The sequence below is a fragment of the Rhipicephalus sanguineus genome, chromosome 2 (assembly GCF_013339695.2).
Source record: "Rhipicephalus sanguineus isolate Rsan-2018 chromosome 2, BIME_Rsan_1.4, whole genome shotgun sequence".
Taxonomy (NCBI): Eukaryota; Metazoa; Arthropoda; class Arachnida; order Ixodida; family Ixodidae; genus Rhipicephalus; species Rhipicephalus sanguineus.
The window spans coordinates 19,917,575-19,933,090 of NC_051177.1; the positions used below are offsets into that span (position 1 = coordinate 19,917,575).

The 15,516-nt window shown below is 47.8% G+C and overlaps 1 protein-coding gene and 1 pseudogene across 1 annotated transcript in view; one reads left to right on the forward strand and one right to left on the reverse strand.

Moving 5' to 3' along the window:
* The window catches only part of LOC119382494 (putative oxidoreductase GLYR1 homolog), a 154,455-nt gene that overhangs the window by 77,696 nt on the left and 61,243 nt on the right, over positions 1–15,516 (reverse strand).
* On the forward strand, positions 535–3,948 carry LOC119382493 (leucine-rich repeat and immunoglobulin-like domain-containing nogo receptor-interacting protein 2; annotated as a pseudogene).

Here is a 15,516-nt window from a genome sequence, read left to right on the forward strand (position 1 = left end):
CAGAAATCGTAACTGCGGCATCGCAGGAAACCAAGAGAAGTTTCCAGCCCAAGCAGGAACACCTAGATTAACGACGACCCATTTGTGAGCACTGTTGCATAATGCACTAGGAAGTAGTGTACATTACCTTCCATATTATAAAGTGTACAGCTGCTACTGGTAAAACAAGTTACTACTACGCTTCTCCTGGCGGCGATATGTTTGAAAATCTAGGTGTAGGCAAATGTCATTAGGCGAAATTAAAGCACCTAATGTCATGAAAAAGGAAGGAGAAGCACTGTGTGAAGTAATTCTTTGTTTCTTGTATTTGCTGCTCGCTCTTTATTGCCCGGTACGCTCCACACCCGGCGAACCGGTGCATAATGATTATACAATACAACAAACAAAAAGGACAATGAAGCACACCCTGGTGCGCACGACCAGAGGGCAGCCGACTAGATGCCAACGTGCGACAACGAAAGGGTTGCCCCAGGCACCGCCGCAAAGCGCCGGAACGCAGAGGGGTCGAGGCGGAGGAGGACGGGAGGCGAGCGAAAGAGAAAGGCAGCCTCCTCGCCCCTGGCGCCGCGGGATCGGACGGACATGTTGGCGCTCGGCGCGCACGCAGTGCAGCAGCCCACGGGAGCTGAGGCTTTTCGCGGCTTCGGCGCGTACTGAAACGATGCTCTCGGCGCGCAGTCGCATCACCAGTAGTTCACGATGATCCGCAGTCGGTCGACGGTGCGAGGAAAGCGTCCCAGGCTAAAGGGAGCGGCAGTCCTCGTTGACCCCGTGACGGTAAGAATTCTCCGATCGAGCTACTTCGGCTCAACCTCGCTCTCTCGTTACGCCGACGGGCAATCGAGGCCGCTAGCCTTGTACGAAAGGCAGCCGCGCTGAGCCGCTCCGTAGCACGGCGCCCTGTCTAGGAATACCGAGACAATGGGAAGGCGAACTGCCGCCGACAACCCGTTGATCGAGGTTAGAATGCGGGCGCAACGATTATTTCATGCCGCTTTCTTGTGCGTGCGTTCAAAGCGCGGCCGACATTAGGCCTAATGTATGTACTCCCCCTGTTAGCGCATACCCGCCTGTCTTGTACGCGATGTTTACAGTAATGACGCGGCTGGTACACTACCAATCCAATCGCGTAGCATCCCAAATGAAACATCTGACTTGTTAGCTGGTGTCATCGCTATAACTGCGCTCGTAAGCGTCTAATGCCATTCATGCATTGCCATACAGTTCGAACACATACACCGGAAGAATCATATGTATTCACAGCCCCAGATATGTCTCCACTGCAGCTCGATGAGGCATTTAAAAAAAAAAAAAAGCACGCGCGGCGCATTGTTCAATCGCACCAAATTATGGAGAATGCATCGGTTGTCCGTGCTGACAATACCAAAGCGAGTCCACATCTCGCCTCTTCGTCAGTGCAGCGCACGGCTGACGATCGCTCGTTTTTTTTGGCTTTTGTTTTTTCCAGGTGTGAAAAAACAATGCAAGTAAAGCTGCCACCGGGAGGCGTCGCACTCTACATCTGCCTCTCGCTGCTCGCATGCGCCGATGCAGGCTCCGGTGACAGTGGCGTCCGCCAAGATGGCGCCGCGCTCGATTGTCCCGAAATGTGCCAGTGCAGCAGCAGCAGCTCAAGCGACTCTTCTGGTGCGCAACGTGTCGTGTGCTTGGGACAGCTGCGCAGGGCTGTGCCGAAAGACCTCCCACCTCAAGTTGCCTCACTCGATCTTTCACGGAACAAGATCAGAAGCATCAACTCCAGTGAGTTGATGAGTTCCGCAAGTTACCTGAGACACCTCAATCTGCACCAGAATCTTATAGAAGAATTAAGTGTGATAGCCTTCAAACGCTAGTCTCTCTCCAAGAGCTGGATGTAAGTGACAATGTAATTTATGCCATCCATGTAAATAGTTTTGATGCACTCGAAGCTCTTACTGTGTTAAACCTTTCTGGAAACCAACTGGACCAACTGAAACATGAATGGTTCCAAGGCCTGTCCAACTTGACTGTGCTCGACCTGTCGCACAACAAGATTCAGGCACTGAACAACGTAGTGTTCTGGTCGCTTCACCATCTCGTGAATTTGCGCCTGGATTACAACAGCATCAGCTCTGTGGGGCTCTTAAGCCTGAAGGGTCTCGACTCTCTCAGGTACCTCAATGTTAGCCACAATCGCATCACAACCATACAAACCGGCACACTACGACCAGCCCCAAATCTTGAAGTACTGGACATCGTTACAACCCAATGATAAGCCTTCACGAACCATTTAAGCACGGGCATAATATTCGTAAACTACATGCATCGCACCTATACAAGCTCTCTCACTTGTCAAAGGCTGTCTTTACAGACTTGGACAGCGTGGAAGAAGTGCTCATGACCAACTGCCCAGCCCTAGAGACTGTACAGAGTGGTGCTCTTTGGCCACTTAAAGCTCTTCGCAAGCTGGACTTGCGCTTCAACAATTTCACAACTCTCCCATCTGGATTGTTTGACCCACTGGTGCAAGTGGAACGGATCCGTCTCAATGGGAATCCGTGGTTCTGTGACTGTCGCCTCTACTGGCTCCTATGTGGCTACGTGACAATGTGCGGGCTCACATCCTGTCACCATCAAACACCCTTTGTGCCAAGCCATCAAACCTTACCGAGATCACAGTGCTGGATGCTGTGGACAAACACATGGCCTGCCGCAATGCCACCGTGGTTGAACACACAACGGGAGCGCATTTTAGGTTATTTACATCTGCGGTGCTTTCATGCCGTGTAGATGGAAGCCCTGCCCCATCAATAACCTGGACCACACCGCACAAGCACCGCTTCAACTGGACAGCGGAATACGGTGCATCAGTTGGAAATTCTTCTCTCAATGGACGCGTGAATATGGGCGACTGCCCCAAGTTTGTACTACTTCCAAATGGGGACTTGTTCGTGCGTGAGGTCCAACGTGGTGACAGTGGTCATTACCGTTGTACAGCCACCAATGTGCTTGGCCACCAGACGGTGGCCATAAGGCTCACCCTCGACTACGACTTTTTGGTGAATGTCAAATAGTGAGTGTGCTCGTGGGGTGCGCTACAGCGTTTAGTTTTCTGCTGATCACGATGATTGTCATGGTAATCAGTGCCATATTACGAAGGTTTGGGTTGGAGTGCCCGTGTTGCATGATGGGGGAGTCGCCCCGTGCACGACAGCTATCGCATGCTCGAGAGTCTTGAGCACTACCGGTGCCAGCAGCTGGAGCGGCTTCGAGATAACTATGCCTGTCAAGTGCAGAGGATCAAAGAAAACTGCACACAGCAGATGGAGAAGATCAGGGAAAGTTACTCCGGCCAGACAGATCGACTGAGGGACTTCTGTGACTACGGTACTGCACAAATCACAAACATGAGGGATAACTACTACTCGCAGGTAAGACTTTTGATTTGTCACAAGCATACTATCAATAATTAACAGCAGGGGCACTGAAATAGGCTTAATGGGGGTTGTAGGAAAAATGCATGCAAATCTCTACTGAGTTGAACTGGTGCTTTTTTTCTCTCTTAGGTACAGAGGGTTCGGGACTATGGCGTTGGCCAAATGACAGGCTTCGAGAGAACTACGTGTTTCAGCGCAACAGGATTCGGAAGTTCAGTGCCCATCACTTGTACAAGTTGCGTGAAAACTACAAACTGCAGCAGCAGCACCTTAACAAGATATGGAGAACCTCAACCTCGAGAGCTGCCGGAGTGTCTGTGCCCGCACTGACTCCATCATCTCTTGATCCCGCCGAGATCGGCCTGGATCCTCCACCTCTGGGAATGCTGCCACCACCGGTCATCTTTCCTCTGTTCATGGATGAAGACACTGAAAGCCAGATTTCCGCTTACTACACTCAGACACACTGTCGCAGGTGTCACCCGACGAAGTGGTTCTGCAACCAAACTCAACCTAGATTCTTTCCCGGACTTTGCTGCAGAGCTTCCAGTCATACACATGCCAGACATGTGTGCAATGGCGCAGATCGCCAGGTCCCAGCTGTTTTAGCACCGACAAATGTTGTAGCCGTGCCCTGGACTGTGACCCAAACTCTGATGTAGCTGCATCGGAGGTACCGCTACTGCAGAACTCCTCACATGAAACTGCAGTGTGATGCTGTGAACGTGAATAGAACTGTACTTAAGTCAACTTTGAACCAACATTCGCAGTTCTTTTGAGACATGTGCAGCTTGCTCCAGGAATGAAGTTGGTTGAGCTCTCGAGACCTACCCAGCTTAATGTTATGGACAAACGAAACCCGAACAGCCAAGCTACGACATGCAAACACTACTATGTCCAACGTGCTGGCAGTGTGCGCGCAGCTTGGTAATTGGGCTTTAAGAAGGGTCAGAAATGCAGAAATAAATACTTGTTTCAAGTGAGACAATCCAAGATCGAAACCTTCGCTACACAGGCTGTACCATGCTTACAGTTGCTTAGGTTGTGAGGTGCATTGCATATTTTCGTACCGGTGTCTTAGAGAAGCAGTAGCAACAGAAGTGCTTTTACTAGCACATATATGGACATATCATTACAGAGAGCACATAAACATCAGCAAAACACGGAATAATCCATTTATCTTCCGGAAGACACACCTTCCCCAAATAAACAGCTGCCACATTTCAGGTTTTAGATAAGCCAAGTTTCTGTGATAGACGGTATGCACCTTGATTTCAAAGGAACACGGTAGTGGTATCCTCAATATTCCAGGCTTCAGCTTCGAACTATCCTTGTCCCCCCTGCACCGTGAAAGTGATCGACCACTGCTTTTCCACACACCTCCGCTAGAGGTCGCAGAAGACTAATGCTAGCCCCCAAAATGTAGAGAATTCTATGGTGCAAGAAACTTTATAGTATTATTACACCCATGTCTGTTATGTTAGGTATTATTGTTTGCAACTTTGAATGGTTGAGAATTTTTTTTGTCTGAACTTTCTTTTATAAAAAAAAACTATGTCCTGCTTTTTTGAAGATGTTGTTTGCTGGGCAGACATATCGGTGGGACTTGTAAGCATTCGGCCATGGCGGTAAATATTGTTGCGTTTACATGTAATACAGTGGTGGTCCAGCCAGTTTGGGATTCTGAGACAATTTCGGAGCAGGAAGGAAAAGTGTCTGAGCAGAAGGAACTGTTTTCCGAAGCAGGCAAACTTTTCTGCAATCACTGGAGCAGTAAAAAACCAATGTCTATTGCTTTTTAGTGCATATTTATTAGTGAGCAAATAGGAATGCTGCTCCAATAAAAGAGGGATTAAACACCAGCAGTCAGAGACCAGCCATTAATGAGGCGTGTTCCCATAAGATAATGTCCTATGCTGGCTTTACCTCAATACAAGATGTGCATTGCGCTGAAGCATTAGTGACAAGGTGAGCATGGCATATGTGGTTCTGTGAGTGACAGGTGTCAAAATGCATTTGCTCCAGGTTTCATGAAGGGAGGGATGGCCACCACTACAGATACATGCCAAATCACCACTTATATAATGAGAAAGGCCAATTATATAATGAGAAAAAGGGCACAGGTGAAAAGGGGGGGGGGGGGGGGAGGCTTTTGCAGCAATCCTGGGAAAGTTGTTAGCGTTTGGTCCCAACCAAAAATATTGGGGAGGGGGGGGGGGGACGACTGCTTGACAGCGGGCGAATAGTGAACTTTGGTGCACTGGGAGCACCCTGAAGATATAAGAGGAACTGCAGAAAACGCAATGCCACTGCCTTCTTAGGTGCTCTTGTGCACTATTTAATCCTTTTAAGTACTCCATCCCAGCATGTACAACTTTGGAGAAGTAGCACACTGTCAAACTGCGTGCATGCTTGAATTATGTGACCAGAAATTTCCAGAAGTGTTCAGCCAGAGTTTAATTACACAGAAAATTAACTACAAAGCTTAATGCTCTAAAGAAATACATCAACTATGAAAGAAATTGTAGTGGGAAGCTCGGGTGTTGTAACATGCAGAAAAAGCATGGCATATGTGTTCTTGCATTCTGTTCCAACAGGACTGCATTTAGAAAACGAAGCTGTGGCAAGTGCTTTACCAAAGCATAGGAGTATACCACGGAATGAGATGTGTGCCTAGTATCACAAAACATCCCACATGACGCCTATCTCAATATCCATGAACATTCCTGAACTTGGAGTATGGTATGAAGTCAAATTCTGGCTGAAATACTGCAGCATAATGTCAAAGAAGTAATTACAGAACACATTTTCTCTTACCACCTCAATTAAAAACTCAGAAGAGCCAGCATAAGATTCTGGGAAGGAGTGTAGCACTATAACTAACATTGCCGTATGGTACAAAAGCCTTTTCATATAATAACCCTGTCACATGGCAAATCTAATGTCATTTGTTTGCTGTCACACGGGGAAACTAATGCCATTCAACGAAAACAACATTTTCGGCCGAATGAGTTTACGAAACACATTCGGAATCGATTTAAGACCGAATGTGTAGTCTCGGTGCCAGGACCTTGTACGGAGACGGCTATTGATGAATGTATATGTAACTTCTGTAATTCGTAAATATTTATTTTTTACTAGACTAATTAATTACTGGTTTGATGACGTAATAGAATGCGCGAAAGTTTCTAATAGAAAGCTACTCTCAATTACAGCAGCTAGACGGGCTGGGCACCGGCCATGTTTAATTTGTGCTCTGTTGTCGTTTTTGCCTGGATCGTGGGTGTTGATCGTCTGATTGCACGTGTTTTGGTGACCATGTCGTGACTACACGAATTAGCTGCCGCTGTGTCGTTTTGCAGTCGCAGTGTCAGTCGTGCTTATATACATTAGAATAACACACTATAGTTGTGCTCTCACGCCCCATCATATCATATGCCATGTTGGTTTTCGCTTGGTTCTTTGGCTTGACTTCGTTTGTGTCGTGCAGCTGTGGCAAGTTGTGTATAACGGCTGCACTTATATTCTTGGAGCAACTTTTTAGTGATAAAATTATTTTCGAGGATGCACACACGTTACATGCAAACTTTGATAGATTTTTATTTCTCCCAAGTCACAGCTCAGGAGGGCTACTGTCATGGCCATCATTTTAGAATGATATTTGTTTCATCGTGTGACGGCAGGCAGGTAAAATGACATTTAGTTAACCTAATGTCTTTCATTGTAAATGACGTTAGATTTGCCGTATGACAGGGGTATACGTGTATGAGAAGTTGGTGGGTATCAAATGCAGGTCCTGCCATATGTGTTGTTCTCTCGTTTCTTTGCCTACGAGACAATTTCACAGGAAGGTGCAAGCACGGCAGTGGTGAAACAAGACATCCCATTTCAGAGTTTCCTTCTTGATTGCTGTTGATCTACTGCGCACATTTCCACAACTTTTATTACTGCATACAAGGACCTATGAGTGGCATACAGACAGTAAGCTCCTTTGTCTGCACTGTGCTTTTCCAGGCATTCAAACTCCTTTCTGTAAGTTGCCTAGAAAATTCTACCCCTACTGAGGCACCTTCACACAGTCGATAGGGTGCCATCCTATTATTGGCGACAAGATTCCGCTTTGCCAAAGCCATTTCAGTGCAGCTTCTGGAGCACCTAAAACTTCACTTTAGAGCAGCAAATCAGCTTTTAGGAGCAGTTACCACAGTCCCAGAATTTCAAAACAAACACTGAAGTTTCTAAGCCGAGCAGTTGTACAATGTTCACAATACTTGAAATTGAGTCACTGCCTTTAGTTTGTAATGATTTGCACAACCAGTATAAATGCTTTTTTTCAGAAAATACAGACTTTTAACAAAAATTCTATGACAGTCACGTTCCTGTCATTTTCGTATACATACATATGTCAAGGCGGAAACTTCGTCGCAACTAAAATGATAATGACGAGACTAACAAAAACATCCTTAACTTTTTAATTATTCCTTCAGGGCAGTTGTTTATATTAAAAAGTTGTAGTGCCTGCCAATTTATGGCATATCCACTTTTTTGGAAATAACGAAAGCTGCATGTAATTCGAGATATTCATAATTGAATTTGAAGGGTGGAAGCGAAACTGATCGTACTGGGCACGCAGAAAACGTGGCCTCTCCATTACGTCAGACTGGAGCTACTCATGACAAGGAAGCGGCAAAATTTAAATGAAGGCACGTTGTGGCTGTGTCTTTTTGTGAAAAGCAGCAAGTCATCTCACTTGCGCCAGCGGATCGAGTTACCTTTACCTGTGGTGTTTGGGGTTTATCTGTTTCTTTCGTTCTGTGCGCAAGAAAACCGCACCATCAACCTTATCTTTCTCTGTGAAGCATAAAACTCAGGGGAAGCCATTGCGGCACGTGAAATAATTTTCGCTTCTGTTTATAGATAACCCTTCCAGGGTCATGACGTATGTGTACGTCCTCCACGAACACCTTGAAAATTGTCATTGATGTACATGTACGTTATCGCCTATTATTTAAAAAGCGCACCTTTTTCGATCATTTCTCTTGCATGGCATATGCTGCCACATTGCGGGAATACAGTCGCCAACCATTTATATGGACACTGAAATTCGGACATGAGTGAACATGAGGACGCCATGACAAGCTGTCCACGATGTTTACAATATTTTTGCTTAGTTGCCAGCGCTGAAAGGTTGCACTGGTCGCGCCAGTGTAAAGCCGATGCAGAATTTAGAATAGCCGATCTCGAAGGCTATATCTGTTGGCTACACGTAATGGTCTCCTTTCGGCTTTAGCCGCCGAGTATACAGTGAATGGATACCACGGCCAAACCGCAAGTTAAGCCAAGCCACGCATACGACATGGACACGGAATTTTTGCGCTCGTATTTTATTCTTGTATTTTATTTATCCAGTGCAGGCCCATAGCCAGCCCACCCCATTCTTATTCTTCAGTGACTTCAGTCTCATGGTTCGGCTCTGCAGTCACTACCTGTCCTAAGCAGACACATTCTTTTACCACTTCCCGTGCCTCGCTACCAATCACAAAGCATTGTACTCTTCCAACTGTTGAACATTACTTCAGTTTTCTGCATATTAATTTTCAGACCTACCGTTCTGCTTTCCTTGTCCAATTCAGTAATCATGATTTCGAATTCGTCCCCTGAATTGCTCATCAAGGCAATGCCAGCAGTGAATCGCAGGTTACTAAGGTAATCTCCAGTAACTCGTATCCCTAAATGTTCCCAATCTAGGGCCCTAAAAACCTCCTGTAAGCATGCGGTGAACAGCATTGTGGGAGATCGTGTCTCCCTGCCTCCACCCCCCTTGAATGGATTTTGTCACTTTCTTTATGAGGACTGTGGTGACTGTGGAGCTACCGTAGATTTCTTCCAGTATTTTTATATATGGTTCATTGACATCCTGATTCCGTAGTGCCTGAATCACTGCCGAGATTTTGACCCAATCAAATGCTTTCTCGTAACTTAAAGTCTGGGTTTCCGGGTTACCAGGTTTCCCAGCTATCTTTAGCCAAGGGTTAAAAATACAATATTAGAGGCAGGCGAGTGAAATCAATTGCAAATTGCTGACAGTCACCTTGCACTACAGACAATTTTTTGTTTGGTAATTAGTAAATCAGGATTATTTAACTAAATCTAAATCGCTAAATAATGACTTTAGGCAAGAAATGCGACTTGCAAAGTTCGAGAGCGTCTTCAGAAACCCCCACTGCCTTACAGTTAACCTCATTACAACAGGCCTTCATAGTGAAGAGGGTTATGGTCTGTTGTAAAGGGAGTATGTAAATCCAAGTACTGTTACAACAGACTTTTATGTAAACTGAATGGGTCTGTTATAACTGGAGAGAATTACAAATCACAAACATGGTCTTATTCTTAATGGGGGAACAACAACAACAACAACAACAAAAAAAAAGTGAGATTTTTGGAAAATTGCATTTTCAGTTTCTGTAGCTCTTTTTATCTGATTCCAAAATATCTCCACTGAAAACTATGTAGAAGTGCTATAAAAATTTTTTTGGGCCTGCCGACTTCGCGAATATTGCGGAAATAGCAAAAAGAGAGAGCATTTCTCCGTGTTCAAGTTCTCCATTTCAGCTAGCTCCTCCATTCAGTAACAAGTGTACAAAAGCACATGTTTGAAGTTCAATTCAAGGCCTCCGATTGGCTGTTTCTGCTGTGATGCACGCTTTGGGAGGGTCGTCTGCTGCTTGTGCGTCGCCAGGTCATGGCTGTCGAAATTGCGCTACTTAGTGATGCTTTCGCACTCGTTCTGTGTTCGCGGGTCGATAATTTAGAATACAATTACGCATTCAATAAGGTGGTGTGCTGGGCCAGTTGGTGCAACATATTGGAGATTGTATGAGCGGAAAACGACAGGAATCTGTCCTGTCAGTTCTTTCCTTCTATTCCTGTCGTTTTCCGCTCGTACAATCTACAATACAATTATGCTTTGGTTTGGCAGCTGCAAGCGGAAGCTCAATCATCAGATTGATAGCGCACCGCACTCGTTGCGAACATAGCAACGTGCGACGTAGTTGTGTTGCTAGCATTGACTCATTGGACCTGCTCCGCTGTTAGAGGTTCTGCTATTCAGCACTTCGGAGCCTATGACGAAGACCACCGCGGAACAACTCTTTGTACTCGCGATCACGCATGACGTACTTTGAAACATTGGGCACCGCGGCCACACACATCGCAACCGAGCTTTCTACTCGATGTCATGGCTAGGCCTAACTCCGCTCACGGTGCCAATGTACGAGACGAATTCGAATTTTGCGGGCAAGAACATCGCGCTAGCAGACATGCGAAAGCGAAGAAGCCGCAATGTACTTCGTCGCAAGCAACGATTCACATCACCCGCTGGCTCTTCGGAATCGCAGATGGGCATTTTGCGCATTGGCAGCGGACCCCCCGCCAAGCTCGCCGCGCACGACCGCTCGAGAAGCGGTGGCAGCAGCTAGTGATTTCGCGCGTCAGCGTCCCAAAACGCAACACCAAGCACGCTGCGCGCCGTTTTTTTGTCGCTACAGCTAGCCATAGCTGATCATTGACAGACCACAGATCGGCAGCCTTCGCTCTTAAATCGGTACGTTGACATCCGCGGTGCACTGTTCCCATCCCGAAAGTATGCTAAGCGATGTTTGAAGTCGGAAGTTATTGAATTTGGGATATCCATGGTAGAAAAGTCTGCCGTAAAGGAGTCCTGACCACCTTGTTGGCCTGACATGTTAGTCAATTATATCCGAATGTCCGCTGTACCAGAATCCGTTGTAAACGAAGCTCCATCAATGGAAAAATATGGAGGTCGGCATAACGCCGCAAATTGGTATGTAGTATCCGAATGTCTGTTGTAAACAGATCCGCTGTAACAAGGTTACACTGTATTTGCGATAAAGAAAGTCTCACCTATACCATCTTTTCCAAGCTGCAAAGAAAGCTCCCGAAATACAAAAAACCACGTGACTAGCGCATTCACGCGCAGCAAACATGCTCTCAGCCGTGGTTTGAGCGAACGACATCGGCTGCGACTTGCTGGCTCCGTTTGTGGGAGAGCACGCGCGCCTATTTCCTTTCCTTAACGCTGGCGCGATTGCGGACTGACAGCGGGAGCCAAGAGGCCACTAGGAGGGAAGCCCTGTCGCCCCTTTCCTGGCAACCCCTTCTTTCCCGCCGCGAGGAATAAAACAGCCGACCAGGCAGAGACGGCCTATCTTGCTCTGCTGACCTGTGGGAACGACCCATGCACCAGATCACCCCGAGGACCCGCGAGCCATAAGCATTACCCTTTGTTATCGACTAGAGTGGACTATCCCGCTACGCGACATTTACGCGTTATTGCTAGTGTAGCAATAAAGTGTTGTTTGTTGTTCTAGCCTGTTGCCTTATTCGCTCGAACCCGTCGTAGCTGCGATGACTTGCGCTACGGGAAGGGGACGTTGACACGTGCACAGTACGACTGTTTGCGGCTGGAACCGGAGCTAGGCTTCTGCACCAACCGTACACAGAGCGGACCCCTTCACGTTGCAGCAGTAGGCCAATAAGTTGGCGGTGTTTTCTTGGCCCGCGTCAGCCAGTTGGCGCACGTGACGGTGCAAGTTGTAGCGAGCGCGGGCCAAGAAACCACCTATGTTTTAAACTGCAACTGTAGGAGCACTGCTTTTTATTCCTAAGTTGAAATTCCCATGCGACAATGAGGCATTGTGGCCAAGTTGTTCCCTTCCTTCTGAGGCACCTGTTACGTTGCAACTGTGAATCTGTTCTTGTGTAATATGCTACAAGGTGTCTCCAAACTGGCCAAGCGGCCATGTTGACCTTTCATACAGCTTGGCCCGTCTTTACCATGAGATTATCCACATGAGTGGTGCAAGTGATCCCCATGTACTGCTTTTCACACGCAAAAGTATACCCTTTGCAATTTGTATTTGCTACCCAAACATTGCGTCTACGACGCATTTTGGTCCTGAAATTTACTCCCGGCACACATAGTTAGTAAAGTAAGTAAGGCCTTCAAGAATGGCGTTTGTTAACGCTGCCACTTTAGCACAGACTCATTGTTTTTGCCAGAGAAGTTCATGGTCTTCTCGCACTGCCATAGTGTTTCTTGAGAGCCACTGCAGCAGTAGTGCGCACTTCCTCTCACATCTTCAACTATTGGTGCCAACAGAATCACATGCGACAATTACATTTCTGTGGATGCACGGCCATTCTTGCCTCCGCAGTTCTATCTGTCACTGAGATCGTGGTTAATGGTGCCGATGCATGCACCAGTGACGCAGTTTAGAAGAAGATGGAGCAAGGCAGCATTTTTGGATGGCTCCTCTTGGTGATGTTCTACTTTTGTAAGGCGTTTGACCAGCCACTGGCCACGGCAGTCTGGCACTGTGCCACCTACGCTGCATTATTGCTTGGAGATGCCGACACATCCAGCAATCATCCCGCGAAGGTATTGCCAAAGTTATCACGGCCAAGTGTGGGTGAGCGAAATCTTCACTGGCCATAGCAGCACTAGACTCGACACAAAATTTCGTGCAGAGAATAGCCTGCGATCGATTCCTGCAAACCATGCGTTATATCACCTACCAAATATCGCAGCGAATATAGCGTGAAAGGTATTTGATATGAATTTGAATTCGCATGCCTGATAACAGCGCTATACGCAGCAACCTCGCGAACTGCACACCCTTGGACAGTGACTCCAACCCCCCTACTTCGCCCGACATCACCACGCGGCAAGCCGATACAACAATTTATGATGACGTCTAGTCTACCATTTCTTCTTGTCACGCTTGCGCCCTGCACACATACTTTTCGGCGGCGGCTCGCGAGTCCGTGGCAACACTGGTTGAAAGTCGGGTTTGGCGCACCTGCTTTCCGTTCAATGTTCGAAACGGACTTCCCGATTCTTGTGCTGTCTGGGCTGCGGACTGCATGGAAGTGAGTCACAGTTATGTGCGCTGAAGTGGTCGAGAGTTTCCACACGCTAGGTGGTGATACAGTTCGAACCCGTTTATACAACTCGAAAGTGTCCGCGAAAAAGTGTCGTTATATCAGTAGTTCGTTGTAATATGGACATCGCCCTTAAAACGTGCGCTTAGCGGCCAAGCCGTTTTTTTTTCTTGTGCACTTTTATTAAAGTGCTAACAACCCCTTCGTGACAGAGCAAGCCTTTTCGCGTCGTGAAGCGATGCTCGATGCGTGCTGACGAGTGAATTAACTGCCGTTGCAATGAGCTGACACCGGTGTCACCGAAGCGCGGTACGGCGACTTGGAGCCGATCATCCCTGGCTAGTTGCGTGCAGCGCGTCGCCTACTCGGGTCGCGGAGTCCCTGCCGGGCCGCTTGCTTTATGCCGTATGCGCGCGTTTGTACGTTCCTCGTGCCTGCTTCACTCCTCCGGACCGTGCACGGGTGCGGCGACTAGCCTCTTCGTTCACGCGGCGAAAACAGAGCATTTTCCAAGCACGCGCACTTTACGTCTCCGCGATGCTCTCGCGGCCCTGCACGACGATGCGCGGCGCACTTCAGTTGTCACCTAGTCAAACACGCAGTATACGCTCGCTGTCAGTGCATCGACGTTTCTCGGTGCCCGCGCGGCTCAATAACAGCGAGCTACTTTCGTTTCTACAAAGCGACGCGCATTTAAAGCGGTCTCACACGACGCGGCGGCGGCGAACTTGCGAACGGCAGCATGCTCATGGCGCGCCTGTACCGCCGTCAATCCCGCAGTGTACGGCGTACGTCACACGCGCAGCCGAGCAGATATCTACAGATGACTGTGATAAGGTTGTCGGCTATAAGTCATAATGGCACGTTCATACGACGGCCGCCACCCTCGCCTTCGCTCTTTTCTGATGCTTATCCGCGAAGGCATAGCCGCACCCCGCGCGGAAGTCGTAATCACCGATCGCCCGGCTCTCTGCCGTTACCGAAAAGACGGACGACTTTCGCGGCACATTCCGACGAGTTTAGGGACACAGTGAACCTTTTTGCGATGGAAAGTTATTTATCACTTCTTGCATTTATGCCTTCTTGCGTTCCCAGGCATTGTTTGGTCATCGCAGGCGGTCGTAGCTGCGAGAACGGCGTCAGGAAAGTTACTGTACGAAAGCTGACCGCAAGTGCTTCATGCTGCCTACTATTTTTTTTCCCCTCACTGCCATTCTAACCACTGAAGAAACTCCTGGAAAGTGTGTGACGTCGCTCGCAGCGTCCGAAATCTGCGTGCGGGTGCTCGCCGATCTGGTTATCTAATAGTCGCGAGTAAACTGGAGCGGGCACGCGCGGCGCCGCGCCCCTGTCACGCTTTAGAAGGCATGTTTTAACTTTTTTCGCTTCGTATGCGCCATATTTTTACCGCGACCGTGTCTGAAGTGTTCGTTGTAAAAGTAGGAGGCTTTGAAAAATGTTCGCTATATCTGGACGCAGCTTCATGGTTTAGCATAGGAAAATCGAAGTGCACCCAAAATATGATCGTTATAACCGATAGATTGTTATATGTGGGGATCGTTATAAGTGGGTTCAACTGTAGTTGCACCTGGCGGCTTGTCATTTTTGGAGCTCTCTCATACCGAAACAGAGACTGGTCAGTAATGGGGAGCCCTAAATTAATTATCTGTTGCACGCCGCAGCAAACGATGTGCCATGTTATGACTAACCGGTCCCCAGCAACACATTGCAGCAAAAAAATGCGAGGCCAAAATTTCTGTGTCAGTACCCCCTTAAGATACAACACTGCAGGTGCACGGTTCTTCCAAGAGTAAGTACAGTAGAACCCCGCTGTTACGTTCCTCACTGCTGCGTTTTCTCGGCTGTTACGTCGTTTTCCGCCGGTCCCGGCATAGCTCCCATAGGATACAATGTATTGGGAACCCCGCTGTTACGTCGTAACTGTCGGACCGTTCCCGTATGATACGTCGCGAAGTGCGCTCGGAGCCGACCGAGTGACTACCGAAGAGAGCGGCCATGGTGCATTTTCACGCAGCTTGGCCTGGTTTGACCGTAATATTAGCCGCATGAGAAGCGCAAGCAACAGGATCTTTCAATTGATGCAAACAAAAGCATGGCCTTCAAGATTTGTATTGCA